Genomic DNA, 13,298 nt, shown 5'->3' with positions numbered 1-13,298 from the left:
GGTTCGTTCTTCCTATGGGAAAGTATTTTTTAAGGAATTCTTGTTGCATTTGATCCCAAGAACGAATCGAGTTAGCTTCTAAAGAATTCAGCCATTGTTTGGCTCTATCTTTAAGGGAGAAAGGGAATAATCTAAGTTTTAGAGCATCTTCAGTAAAGTTCTGAATCTTGACAGTGGTGCAAATCTCAAGGAATTCATCTAGGTGTTTATATGGTTCTTCGTTGGTGAGCCCATAAAAAGATGGGAGCATTTGGATCACACTAGACTTTATTTGGTATTGTACAGCTGCTACCTCAGGTAATCGAATGCAAGATGGGAAGTGTAAATAGTGGGAGTAAAGTACTTCCTCAGGAGTTTGGGTTGGTCTTCAGCCATCTCAGGAGGTGGGGATGATTCTATTGTTCTGATCTCAGCTCGAATATTTCTAAGGGTCCATTCTATTTCAGGGTCAAAAGGTAATAGGTCACGTACTCTAGAACGACTCCCTTGCATATACTAGTACTTGATCAATCAAGCTTGCAATAAAAGAAAAACACATAAATGCTTGTATTTGTCCTAAAATCACTAGACAACTCTTAACTGGTTTGAAGAGGGCACCTAAGCCTCCAATCCGGTCTAATGAACCGAGTTGACCAGGAAAGCTCCCAGGTAAGTGGAGGGGTCACGATGCGTTCGCAAAAGTCCCACTTAAAACCCACTTGCCTCGAACAGATGAACTGTCTCTCTTATAGGGACAAAGCTTGCCTAAACATCAACTAAGCCACAGAGCGAAATTGGTGCAACTTTCGGTGCTCTTCGTCCTATTAAGCTCGAATGTCCCTAGAAGCCAACGTCTAATTGATTTTAATTAAGCTGACACTATGTGAGATGAGTTCACCTAAGTTGGGCAAGAGTCCGGTGATGAAATCCGGCTCTTATCTTGTTGGAGTGATTGCCCTTACTATGTGCGGATTAATTTGTGTATGTGTATCAAGCATGCATTCACACTTTTGCTGAAATTAAAATCAAACAATCACCACAAAATTTCAAGCTAATAATTAATTTAAATAAGAAAGGTTTAGAGGTTACCAAAGAGAATTTTTCCAGCAACTATTTTTTTTTTTTAGGCAAACCTCTACAGCATTCCTTTTCCAGCAGTTCTCTTTTTGATCATCCCAGATTTTTTTGCTCGATTCCTGATCAAATATATAAAAAGAAAAATTAAAAATTAGTAAGAGAGAAAAAAAAGAAAAAAAGAAAAGAAAAGTTACAACAATAGAAAATATTTTTATTTTAGAGATATATATATATTTTTTAAAAAGTTTTTTTTGTATTTTTTTAATGATAGGAAAAATAACTATACTAGCAATCCCCGACAACGGCGCCAAAAATTGATCGGTTCTTTCAATTTTGAAAATAAATCACGCAATAGCACATATCCTGTAGGATAGTGATTACGGATGTCGGTCCATAGGGATTGAAGAATAAGTTATTTTTTCTAATTAAATAATGACTTCAAAGGACATAGGCTAGAGTAAATGATAGAAACTAAGAGTTAATGTGGATATAGTAGTACGAATTATCAATGGAGAGAGGTGTTTAGGGCTAGATTCCACTGATAGAGTTGTATCCGCGACGCTTTTAATGATTGAGTTGTATTTAAGACTTAATTGCTTCCGACTACAAGCCAAAGCAATCATTAAAAATTATGATTAATTCGCAGCATGAATCATCTAAGTCTAGCACAAACCATCTATTCTAACAATAAGCATAGCCTGTCTAACCTAGCATGATGCATTTGATCTTTAAATCATTAAAAAATAAAATTGATGTCACATGAATATTTCCTCCAAACCACAGGTGTAGGATTCGATGAAATAGAGCAATCTATGTAAAGTATTTTCTGCAAGATAAACAATTCACATAAATTGAATAAATCATAAGATCAATTGATAAATTCTTCATCATGCAACAATCTTATGATACAAACTCAAATCAATAAGAACAAAACGGATACTCCTCTATGGCTTCGTCAACCCCTAAACCGAGGTTTAGCTGATCATGATGCTCGGCGACTTTGATCGGCTCGCTGAGAGGATCCACGCCACCTGCCTCATAATTTTCCAAAGTATCCTCTCTTTTTTTTCTATTTCTTTTCCTTCTCTTTTTTTTTTCTTTTTCTCTCCCTCTCGGCTTTCTTCTTCTTTTCACCGAAACAGGGGGTCTCCCCTGTTTTTCTGTTGAACCGAGCCCCCTCCTCTCCCTTCCACCGAACGCCTCAGCCCCCCTTTTATAGCCGTCCGGCTTACACTGAGAGGAAGAAGGAGGGATCACGGTGGCTGATTCCGGGGCGTAGTGCCGGGAGCCAGATCGCGGGAGAGGAGGAAGAGGGGCCGCGGGATCTCAGGCTTGATTTGCAGGTGCTGGTCGCTGGCGGAACATCCGGGGATGAAGACGGTGCTGCAGCTGCTCGGATGCGGAAGATGCCTTATTTTGAAGCGAGGGCGGAGGACCGGGCTGATTTGGAGGGATTTTTGGGCGGCAGGGTCGTCGATCACGGAGGGGAAGATGCCGCACGCGGTCGATGGCAGAGGACTCGGGGACGACGACGATGCTGGGACGAGCTCCTTTGATCGCGCGGGTGGGAAGGATTGCATCGCGGGAGGCGCCGCGGGATCTGGTTGGTGATGGCGGAGAAGGTGGCCGACTGCGGGAGGAAGAAGATAAACAGTGAATTCCCATTTTTTTATTATTTATTATTTATTTATTTATTTATTTATTATGTATTATTTATTTTTTTCTCTAACACTGTTCACGTGAACAGTGATTTCACGAACACTGCTCATATGAACAGTGTTTTCGGCATTTTGTTTTTTTTTTTAAACACTGTTCATATGAACAGTGTTTTAACTGGACACTGTTCATATGAATAGTGAATCGTGAATATTTAGTTATTATTATTATTATAAATTTTATATGAAGGCAGGTAATGAATTGGTTGGAAATTGGCTTTGGATTTGCGGTGGGTCATGATCGTTGAGTTGCTTGAACTTGTTCTCGAGCCCAATGTCTTCCAAATTTTATTATTGCTAAACTGCTTCAGACCGGACTCGACAAGACTAAAAACAAGACCGGGACTTAATAAAAAAAGTTAATCAAATCTTTTTCCCATGCAAAAATAATTATCTAATCAGGACCAAAACCTATTTAATTATAGCCTTAGCTTGATTACAACTCCATCAGGTTACTAAACCGGGTCAACCCAATCCCCTGTTTTCATGAAAGATCGCAACCAGGAGAGTGACGAGTTCAAAATCTGTTTTAAGAAAAGAATTATTTACTTATTACCATATTTTAAATTTATTTCAATGTTTATTCAATTTCATGGTAAAATATGTATTTATTAGTTTAAGAACATTGATAAGTGCTATGGAAAGATAGCTAAATTATGAATTATTAAGCACTTATTACTCTTTACCTTCCTTATTGTTACCCTCCCCAATCTTATTGTCTACTACACGTCCACTCCTTAGGGTAGTCAGAGCATTGGCTTATTCCTGATGAATTGTATTTAGCTGATTTTCTTGAGCCATGTATTGTCCTCTAGGATTACTCACTGGTTGGCTTGGAAGCTTTCCTTCCTCTCGCTTGTTCAGTGCATTAGCTAGTAGCCCCATTTGGGATTCTAGCTTGGCGATAGATTGTGTGTGTGAGTGCACCAATTGTGTAATAGTTTCCAAACCTTGAAGGGAGGTCAACACTTTCTCCTCAAAGGCTGTGTTTCTTTGGGGTGCTGGAGGAGGGACATGTTGAAATTGTGAATAGTGAGTATGAGGACGGTTCGGATGAATATTTTGTGGGGTTTGAAAATTTTGGGAGTAGGGTTGGGCAGTATTCGAAGCTTGCTGCTTCCAAGAAAAGTTTGGATGATTCCGCCATCCCGGGTTATATGTATTGAAAAATAGGTCATTATCCGGTCTGGGCTGTGTTTGAGCAGCATTGATGTATTCTTGCACTAATTGCCACTTGGGTATCTGATGATGCGGGCATTTACGGATTAGGTCCCGAAATCTCTTCCAGGTTTCATGAAATTCTTCTCCCTCAGTTTAGGAGAAGCTTGTGATGGCACGTCTAAACTGGCTCGTTCTTCCTATGGAAAAGTATTTTTAAGAAATTCTTGTTGCATTTGATCCCAGGAACGAATCGAATCGGCTTCTAAAGAATTCAGCCATTGTTTGGCTCTGTCTTTAAGGGAGAAGGGGAATAATTTAAGTTTCAGAGCATGATCAGTGAAGTTTTGAATCTTGACAGTGGTGCAGATTTCAAGAAATTCATCTAAGTGTTTATATGGGTCTTCGTTGGTGAGCCCATAAAAAGATGGGAGCATTTGAATCACACTAGACTTTATTTCATATTGTACAGCTGCTACCTCAGGTAATCGAATGCAAGATGGAGAAGTGTAAATGGTGGGAGTAAAGTACTCCCTCAAGAGTTTGGGTTGTTTTTCAGCCATCTCGACAGGTGGAGCAGATCCTATGGTTCTATAGGTGCGGATTTCAGCTCGAAGGGCCCTAATAGAACGCTCTATCTCAGAATCAAAAGGTACTAATTCAGGAGATCTGGAACAACACCCTAGCATACAAATATTTTTCTAATCAGTCAAGTGTAGTCAAGCATGCATTAAAGGAAAAACACATCAAATCCTTGTGTTTACCCTAAAATCACTAGACAGCTCCTAACTAGTTTGAAGAGGGCACCTAAGCCTCCAATCAGGTCTAATGACTGAGTTGACCAGGTAAGCCCCTAGGTAAGTGGGGGGTCACGATGCGTTGCAAAGGTCCCACTTAAAAACTACTTGCCTCGAACAGATGAACTGTCTCCCTTAAAGGGACAAAACTTGCCTAGACATCAACTGAGCCAGAGAGCAAAATTGATGCAGCTTTCGGTGATGTTCATCCTATTGAGCTCGAATGTCCATAGGGGCCAATGTCTAATTGATTTTAATTTAAGTGATGGTTATGTGAGAATTGATTCACCTAATTTGGGCAAGAATTTGGTGATGAAATCCAGTTCTTATTTTGTTGGGGTGATTGCCTTTACTATGTGCGGATTAATTGGTGTATGTGTATCAGGCATGCATTCACACTTTTACTGAAATTAAAATTAAACAATCACCACAATATTTCAAGCAAACTGGAAATCAATTTAAATAAGAAAGGTTTAGAGGTTACCAAAGAAAATTTTTCCAGCAAAATTTTTTTAAAGCAAACCTCTACAGCATTCTTTTTCCAGTAGTTCTCTTGTGATCGTCCCAAATTTTCTCTTCGATTCCTGATCAAATAATACCAAAAAAAAATCAAAAATTAGTAAGAGAGAGAAAGGAGATAAGGAAAGTAACAAAAATAGAAAATATTTTTATTTTATTTTAGATATATATATTATTATTATTATTTTCTTAAATTTTTTTTATGAAAAGAAAAACAACTATGCTAGCAATCTCCGACAACGGCGCCAAAAATTGATAGTCAACTTTAAAGACCACGCAATAGCACGTATTTAGTAAGATAGTGATTACGGGTATCGATCCACAAGTATTGGGGTACAGTTATTTTTCTTAAAAATAAAAATATTTAAAAGAAAGAGTTTGTGAAGAAAATTAAACTAAGGAATTTAATAAAAAATACAATTAAAATATTATCAGTTTGAGAGAACCTAGGGCAAGGAATTCACCACTAACATCGGAACAAGGATTATTTGTATTTTAACTTATTCTTGGATTAACATGCAAATTGGCTACAAGCCTAATAAGCATTCAAATAAAAATCTCACAAAAGTAATTTAGGAACATCCATCTTCGGTCGGCATGAAATGTCTATCCTAAACTAATGTGGCAGGACACTGCATCTTTCCTAAGCATAGGTGATCTTCTATTACTTAGTGATCATGAAGAACAGTTGTATAAACGTCATATTTAAAATCATAGAAATTAAATATGAGATGAAATAAAATATTCATTAAAAACAATAAGTTCATACAACCCCAAGAATAGAAATAAAAAAATACATAACCCTTATCCTTTTACTAGGGCTGCATCCAGCCCTAGAGAAGAGCTCAGGCTTCCATGCAGTGGTGGACGGCAGCAGCAGCGCAGAGGTCCTTTATTGTGACTGGCTCTTCTCTCTTTTCTCTTCTTACTCTGATTATCTCCTCCCTTCTTTGTCTTCCATGGGACTCCACCTGAGAAGAGACGATTGATTATTCAGTGAGTAGGAATACCCCCACCCTTCGCATCTGGTTCCCTTTTATAGGCTGCCGGCTCCTGTTATCTCATCACATCGTGGGAAGATAAGAGCTAAGAAACTAACACGGGCGAGACACGTGGCAGATTTAATCCGGGCGTTGGATAAGGATGCACTCAGGACAGGGGAGCTGGAACGTCGGGAATGAGCTGGGAGATGATCTCGATCGCAGGTGATTCGGGAGATTCACTAGTGTGATCCGGAGAAGAGGATGAGGAGAAAGCCTACGTGGACGGCCGGGACAAGCACAAGATGCTAGGATCTGTTCATGAATGGAATCCGGAGGAAGTTGCTCATGGACGTGGGACCTTTTGCATGCATCACGTGAGGATCGGAACGTTGTGGATGCAGGGGAATTAACCGATGCTTCTTCACGTACAGGGGATGCGGCAAAAGATTTTGTGACGTTAGGAGGATCTCGGCTGATGGGGGATGATAGCTTCTGGCTGAGATGCGGCTGGGAGGATATCTTGCTGGATTGCGGAAGATGGATGGAGTTCATCCGGAATGATGCGGGAAACAGGGGATTCGGAAGAAGATTGATGCTGTGAACAGATGCCTGGGACCTATCCCATGTATGCTGGATGCTTATCACGAACAGGATGAAGTGGTTGCTGGTTCTCATCCGGAAGGGAAGTTGGCTTGGTTCGGAAGAGGGAAGACACGCGGATGGGAGGAGATCTAATCCATTGGCTGCTGTGTTCTGTTTTCGTGAAGTTTGGGAAGAATAATCGAAAGCATGGGAGATGAAGATGAAGAAGATACGTGAGTTGCTGGAAAGATTTGCATCGCGGGAGAAGCTGGGAGATGTTCGGAAGAAGATAAGATGGAGATAATACGTGGGGTGCTGGGACGCGGAGAGGATGAAGTTGCTGGGAAGAAATCCGAGGAAGAATGACACGGTTGGGAATGAACTGGTTGCAGCTGGGAGGAATCCTGAGATGCTGGAAGATTGCATGGATGTTGGAAAGAAATCTTAGATGATGGATAAGGATGCGGCTGGTTTGGATTCGAGAGAGGATATGATGGGCTGGACGCTGAACAAGAGAGACATTAGATTTAGTTGAGAGGAAGTGATGGGGATGTGTGGAAAATGTGGACGTGGGAAGCACAAGAGATTCGGGAAGATGAAGCTAAGGAGGGATTTGCGGGAAGAAAAGCAGGGGAGTCTCTTGAGAACGGTGGATACGGCTGCTGGCTTGTTTGAAGATTTTAACGTGGTTTGGCTGAGAACTTGGTTGGAGTGTGGGATTTTAGTTGAACGAGATGTGAGGAGTGGATGGAGCTTTGGGATTCGTGCAAATATGATGGTATGCTTTGAGATCTGAGAGACAAATAATTGAAGGGATTTTATTGTTTTTGAGATTAAAATAGGAGAATTGGATCATGTGAAAAAAGAGTTGGAACGAGTGGAAAGAAATTTAGGTGAACTTGTGAAGAATCAGAAATTAATGGGAAGCACTGGGTTCTGGAGAAGAGTTCTTGGAGTCGACTCTGGAGGATGTAAAATTGTGAAATGATGCAGTGTTAGTTTAGGCTTTATTTTTGTTGAGCTTGACTCGACCTGCATACATTAGGCTCAATTAATAAATAATTAAATCAAACTCGAATTAATTTATTAAAATGCAATGATGAGGGTAACACATCTTTCATGGTTAACTTTACAAAATATGTGCATTAAAATAATGATAAGTGCTATGAATAAGATATTAATTTGTACATTATTTAGCACTTATCAGGGTTCCATACCTAGCTAGCAGTAGGTATGGGTGCAAGTTGACCTAACTTGATTAGAACTTTTCTAATTGATTTAGGTCCAAACTGTGCGAACCCGAACTTAACAATTAGAACCCTTTCTAATTGGTGACCGAATTAAACTCTTTAATCCGATCAAACCTACATGACAAGATTGACGTCTAGCAACGTATCATGTCTATCCGGAAGATATGGAATTTGGTAAAATACCAAATATACCCTTCAGTGGCAAGTTACCGTGTAATTCAATCCTTCAATCAAGCTACATCCCAAATATGTATACAAGTATTAATTTATGTCAAACTCAATTACATATTCATGTCTTTCTCAATCTTCTAATGATAATTCGAATAATGAAATATTGGAAACTCTTTCTAATTTTCATTCTACTTTAATCAAAGATTTTCTGAATTATCATATGATTAGAGTAAGTAGGATGCGGTCTTTTCTTACTAGAAGTGATTGATTCCTTGTTGATCTACTCATAATCTTCATACACAATTCATCATATCCAGAAGACCCTGTACACAACTTATTGTCATGAATGAGTGTAAACTAAAATATTGATTCATGTGTACAAGATACCATGGTGATCTTAGGTCAAAGGATCAGTTGTACAACTCTCACTAAGAGAATCATCTTTTGACATATAAGTAAGACTTCATAAGATATTCTCTTGGCAGGTCAATTCAGTGAACTCATTCCTCTAATGAGCACCCACATCTTTGTATTAATGTCCTCACACAAGTGATTGTGAGATAAATCACCCTCTGCATTGAGCATACATAAGATGTGCCAGTCTTTCTGGTAGCATTGATCTCCGACTCAATGTACCAACAACTGAAAATTTCTTAGATTAGGATTTTAGGGTTTTACGTCTCACTGGCATGATCTCATCATAATCCTAAAACCATTGCCCTAATCTATGGGATTCATCACAGGCATAAGATGCAGCAAATGATGAAATATAATGCCTTTTATTTATAATCAAAATGTCATGTACATGATTTGGAAAAACAAAAGAAACCCTATCGTAATACAGATTGTGGTTGGCTTTTAGGACACTATTCTTTCACTACACAATGCAAGGAGGAACATAAAGCAAGATGCACAAAGGAACACATTGCAAATACAAGCAAGTATAGTGGTTCGGTGCACTCCAAAGCACCTACGTCCACTCTCCAAGCGGTCTCTTGAAAATTCACTATAATCCCATGGATTACAATTGGATTGTTTTACCGGGATCACAATCCAAAAATCTAATAGTTGGTTTTATGGAATCTCCAACAAGAACCTAACCGTTGGTTTTACAGACTCACCAATAAACCTACACCATTGGTTTTATGGGTTCACCAACAAACCTTGCAAGAGGAATAAGAGAATTAAAGTATAAAGCTCCTTGATGAGCAAATGAAACAAATATATGCAAATAGAAGAGAAAAGAAAATAGTTATCGCTTTGAGAATGCTTATATTTTCTTGCTGAGATTGCTTCACTCTTTAATGGGTTGGTTGAGCACTTGAAGGCACTTGAAATCTGCTCAACAATCTTTTTTTGGACTTTAAATGAAGCAATGAATGGAACTCTCTAGAATTTTCTCTTCTTCTTAAATGCTCACTTAATTTCCACAAAGATGTGTTGCCCTAATGAATAGTGGCTCTTAAATACTTCTCCAACCTCCAAAAGTTAATTTTTAGCCGTTGGATTGAAGAACTAGTCATTTATAGCCATTAGAGCCTCAAAAAGTACATCTGCAGAACTAGCCATTATGCGGTCAGTCATGCTTAGGTCGACTCGAATTTTGCTGGGGTCAACTCGAGTATGGCTAGGGTCGACTTGAGCTACAGTAGGGTCGTCTCTAATTGAAAATTCCAGATAGCAATTTTCTATTAGAATTAGTTGGGGTCGACACGAGTACTGTGCCTGTTTTTCTGAGGTCGACCTGAGGCCTGTGCCAAGCTTGCCAAAGTGTGCCAAATGTATCAGAGTCAGCTTCAAAATTCTTGGGTTTGACTCTAATCCTAATTTTCTGCATCTTAAGGTTAGATTTGCACATGAAACCAATAAAAGACATTGCAAATAGTTTATTTTCATTTAGGATGCTCGGTACATACAAGTTTCATCTCTTTAATTAAGAAAAAGATAGAATTGTCCTTTAATAAGGTAACTTGACTCTTAACTTTTGTCAAACTGAAATTTAGGTTTTTCCTCAAGTTCTTCTACTAAATTTATCTTTAGATGAGTTATTGAAAGTGTATCAAGAATGTATCGAGAATGTAGAGTATATCAAGAATGTATCGTTTCTTTTTTTCTTAAGTGTTTATATACTTGATCAATTGAGTTAATGACATAAGTACTACCATATGACCTCAATAGCTTTGTAAACATCAAAATCACACTAGGGTCATCAATCTCTCCCTTTTTGATGATTACAAAATATTGAGTATATGCAAATTGTCATTCATCTAAAAAGTTAGATTTAGCATTCATAAAATATTCTTGATTCAAGAGTATCAAGATAGTATCAAGGTAGTCTAATTAAAGACCATATCATATAGCATGGGTTGAACGAAAAACTCCCTCTATCTTATCTACATAGGTGCCAAAAGAATTTCAGCTTTGCTCCCCCTTACTCTTGTGTATCGTTAAAGTTAGATTTCCAAAAATATGTATTCAAAAAAGAGTTTAAGGTTATGTATCGAGGCAACGCAAATCTCTATGATTATGTGCCAAATGCTTATTTATCATGCCTTGTTATGTGTCTAGACATATGTATCATGACTTCACATGTATCAAGACTTATGTATCGTGAATTTTCATATATCATGAGTTATGTATCATGAACCCTCATATATCAAGAATTTAAATTTCAGACCTTCTTTTTGTCTTATCTCCCCCTTAAGTATATAAGATTTGCCTCTTTGATTTTTAAGGGTTAATACTCGTGTTTTCTTCCTTGTTCTCATATTTTCTCTCCTATTCATTCTTTATTATAGAATTTACTTATAGTTTATCTCTCACATTTTCTCCCCCTTTTTGTTATCATCAAAAAGAAATAATAATAAATGAAAGGGATAGGATTGTAATGAACATCACACAGATCATAACTCAAGAAGAAACATTGCATTTCATTTATGCCAAAAGTACAATGTTTCACTATAAGAAAATACATATTCAGCGACTAAGATTCTAGTCGCCGAATAACCATATTTGGTCGCCGAAACCGTTTCGCGACTAGCATACCCTTCGTCGCCGAACCCTAGTCACTGAAAGGTTTTGGCGACCAATATTGTGTGGTCACCTAAGGTACACCAACAACGACCAACATTTGGTTGCCGAAGAAAATTATCAGCGACCAAATCTGTTGTCGCTAATTTTAACAGCGACCAAATAGTTGGTCGTTGAAGGTTTGTCTTCCGCTACCAAAAAAATGGTCACTGAATGTCTATCTTCCTCCACCAATAGTTTAGTCGCAGAATGTATTTGAATGCATTGGCAACAAACATTTTTTGGTGGCAGAAAGTATTAACCTGTATTTAATTAACAATTCAAATTATAAGCTTAATATTTATTTTTGGGCTCGTTCCAAATTATGTACAACCAACACAGCCTATCCAATATCCATATTGCACAATACATTTACTCATCCAAATAGAAGTATACACAATGTTGGAGAATCCTATCATTCATTATAAATATCATCATCTATAAGTCTAAAGTCAAGCATACCTATTAACCATACATCACAATGTTTCATCCATACCATATGTTAAGGTGATAATCATCACCAAACACATTAAAATGTAAATTAAAAATTCCAAAAATATCTGATCTTGCTATTCATCCAAGTGCCTGCCTATACATCTCCTCTGATGTTAACTGCACACCGAATTGGGAAGATTCTTTTCGCAAGCTCAACATCTTTGACTGTCCATGCAAAGGTAACAACAGAATTAAATATATATAACCTTGCAAAAGTAGAAACTGATTTAAATAATTATTGAGATTTTAGATACCTACATGTTTCATGGCGCAAATAGGATCAATTCACTCTTTGTTCTTCTTGGTATGAGTTTTCTTATAGAATTCTGGAAATTCAAGATTTTCAGAACTATTAAATTCCGGCTGCAAAGTGTAATTTAGATTAGCATATAGCTACTACAAAATAAGAAAACTAGAATAACTGTCAGATCTACTTGCATAAAAGGATTCCAAAAATATACTTGCAGCAAACTAGAATAAAAAATCTACTTGCAGCAAATTGTCTATCTTACAATAGCCAAAACTATCCCATAGATTGTTTCACAGGCAGTTCACTAAAAATATAACCAGTACATACTCAAAAACATATTACCGATATAGTCATTGTTGCAACAAATGATCGAGATCCTGAACAATGATTGTACTCAAACCCAGCTGAGCCTTCTCCAAGTCTGATGGCTATAACCACAAAGACAAAATAAACAGATCAACATCATCTTTACATGAAAACTACTCAATCAGGTGACAAAAATCCAACCTTTAAGTCTTTAATGAACCTATCAAAGTGCAACCTGACACCATGAAGGAGCTCGAGAACAAACTCATTGCTCTGGCAAGGAATCTCGGTCACTTCGAAGATCTGAGACCCAACCTTGGGCTCTGCAACGCCGAGGCTGAACTTAGCCTTCTTCCCCTCTTTTGGTTTCGGGAGGTTGATTTCCAAGAATTTCCTCAACGCATCGGTCATGAGCCCTAGAAGCCCGCAACAAAATCGAATAAATTTATAACTTCGAACCCCAAATGGGCAGTAGATGGGGGGGAAGGTAGGGTTCGGAGCTCACCTTCGGAGATGGCGTTGCATTGGTTCAGGGCATCGAGGGTGGAGGAGAAAGGGTGGAAGGCGACGAGCTTGACCACCTTGCCAAAGCACGTGAGGTCGAGGACCGAGTTCCGGACGGCCTCGGTGTTCTGGCCGATCTCGTCAAGGCCATACGCGTGAAGAGGGTGTAGCCGGAGGCAGATTCAAAGAGGAGGTAGAGCGCCATCGCCCGGCGGAGCGAGGCTTTGACGAGGAGAAGTTTGGAATTCTAGGGTTTCTCCTCCCTCTCTCCTCTGGTTTTCAGCTAGGGTTTTGGAGGCGCGAGGAAGGAGAAGTGGAGGTAGGGTTTTGAGGAGAAAGGGGAAGGAGCTAGGTTTTTACGGGCCTCAGTTCTCCTCCCAGTGTTCCGCCAGGAATCTTTAACTCGATCAAGAAGGGGGTGGGGGGGGGGTTAGGGATCGCCG

At 38.7% G+C, this 13,298-nt stretch overlaps 1 long non-coding RNA gene across 1 annotated transcript; it reads right to left on the bottom strand.

The window, feature by feature from the left end:
* Window positions 1-12,385: 12,385 nt before the first annotated feature.
* LOC113462109 (uncharacterized) lies at window positions 12,386-12,995 on the bottom strand. The gene is made up of 3 exons (XR_016398581.1): window positions 12,857-12,995; window positions 12,553-12,767; window positions 12,386-12,473 (listed from the first exon to the last, which is right to left on the bottom strand). It is a non-coding gene; the product is annotated as an uncharacterized LOC113462109 (long non-coding RNA).
* Window positions 12,996-13,298: the final 303 nt, after the last annotated feature.

Source organism: Phoenix dactylifera, chromosome 15 (assembly GCF_051530095.1).
Source record: "Phoenix dactylifera cultivar Ajwa chromosome 15, Ajwa_hap1_PhDact_Kaust_v1.1, whole genome shotgun sequence".
Taxonomy (NCBI): domain Eukaryota; kingdom Viridiplantae; phylum Streptophyta; class Magnoliopsida; order Arecales; family Arecaceae; genus Phoenix; species Phoenix dactylifera.
This window is presented reverse-complemented; position numbering and strand designations above follow the sequence as displayed.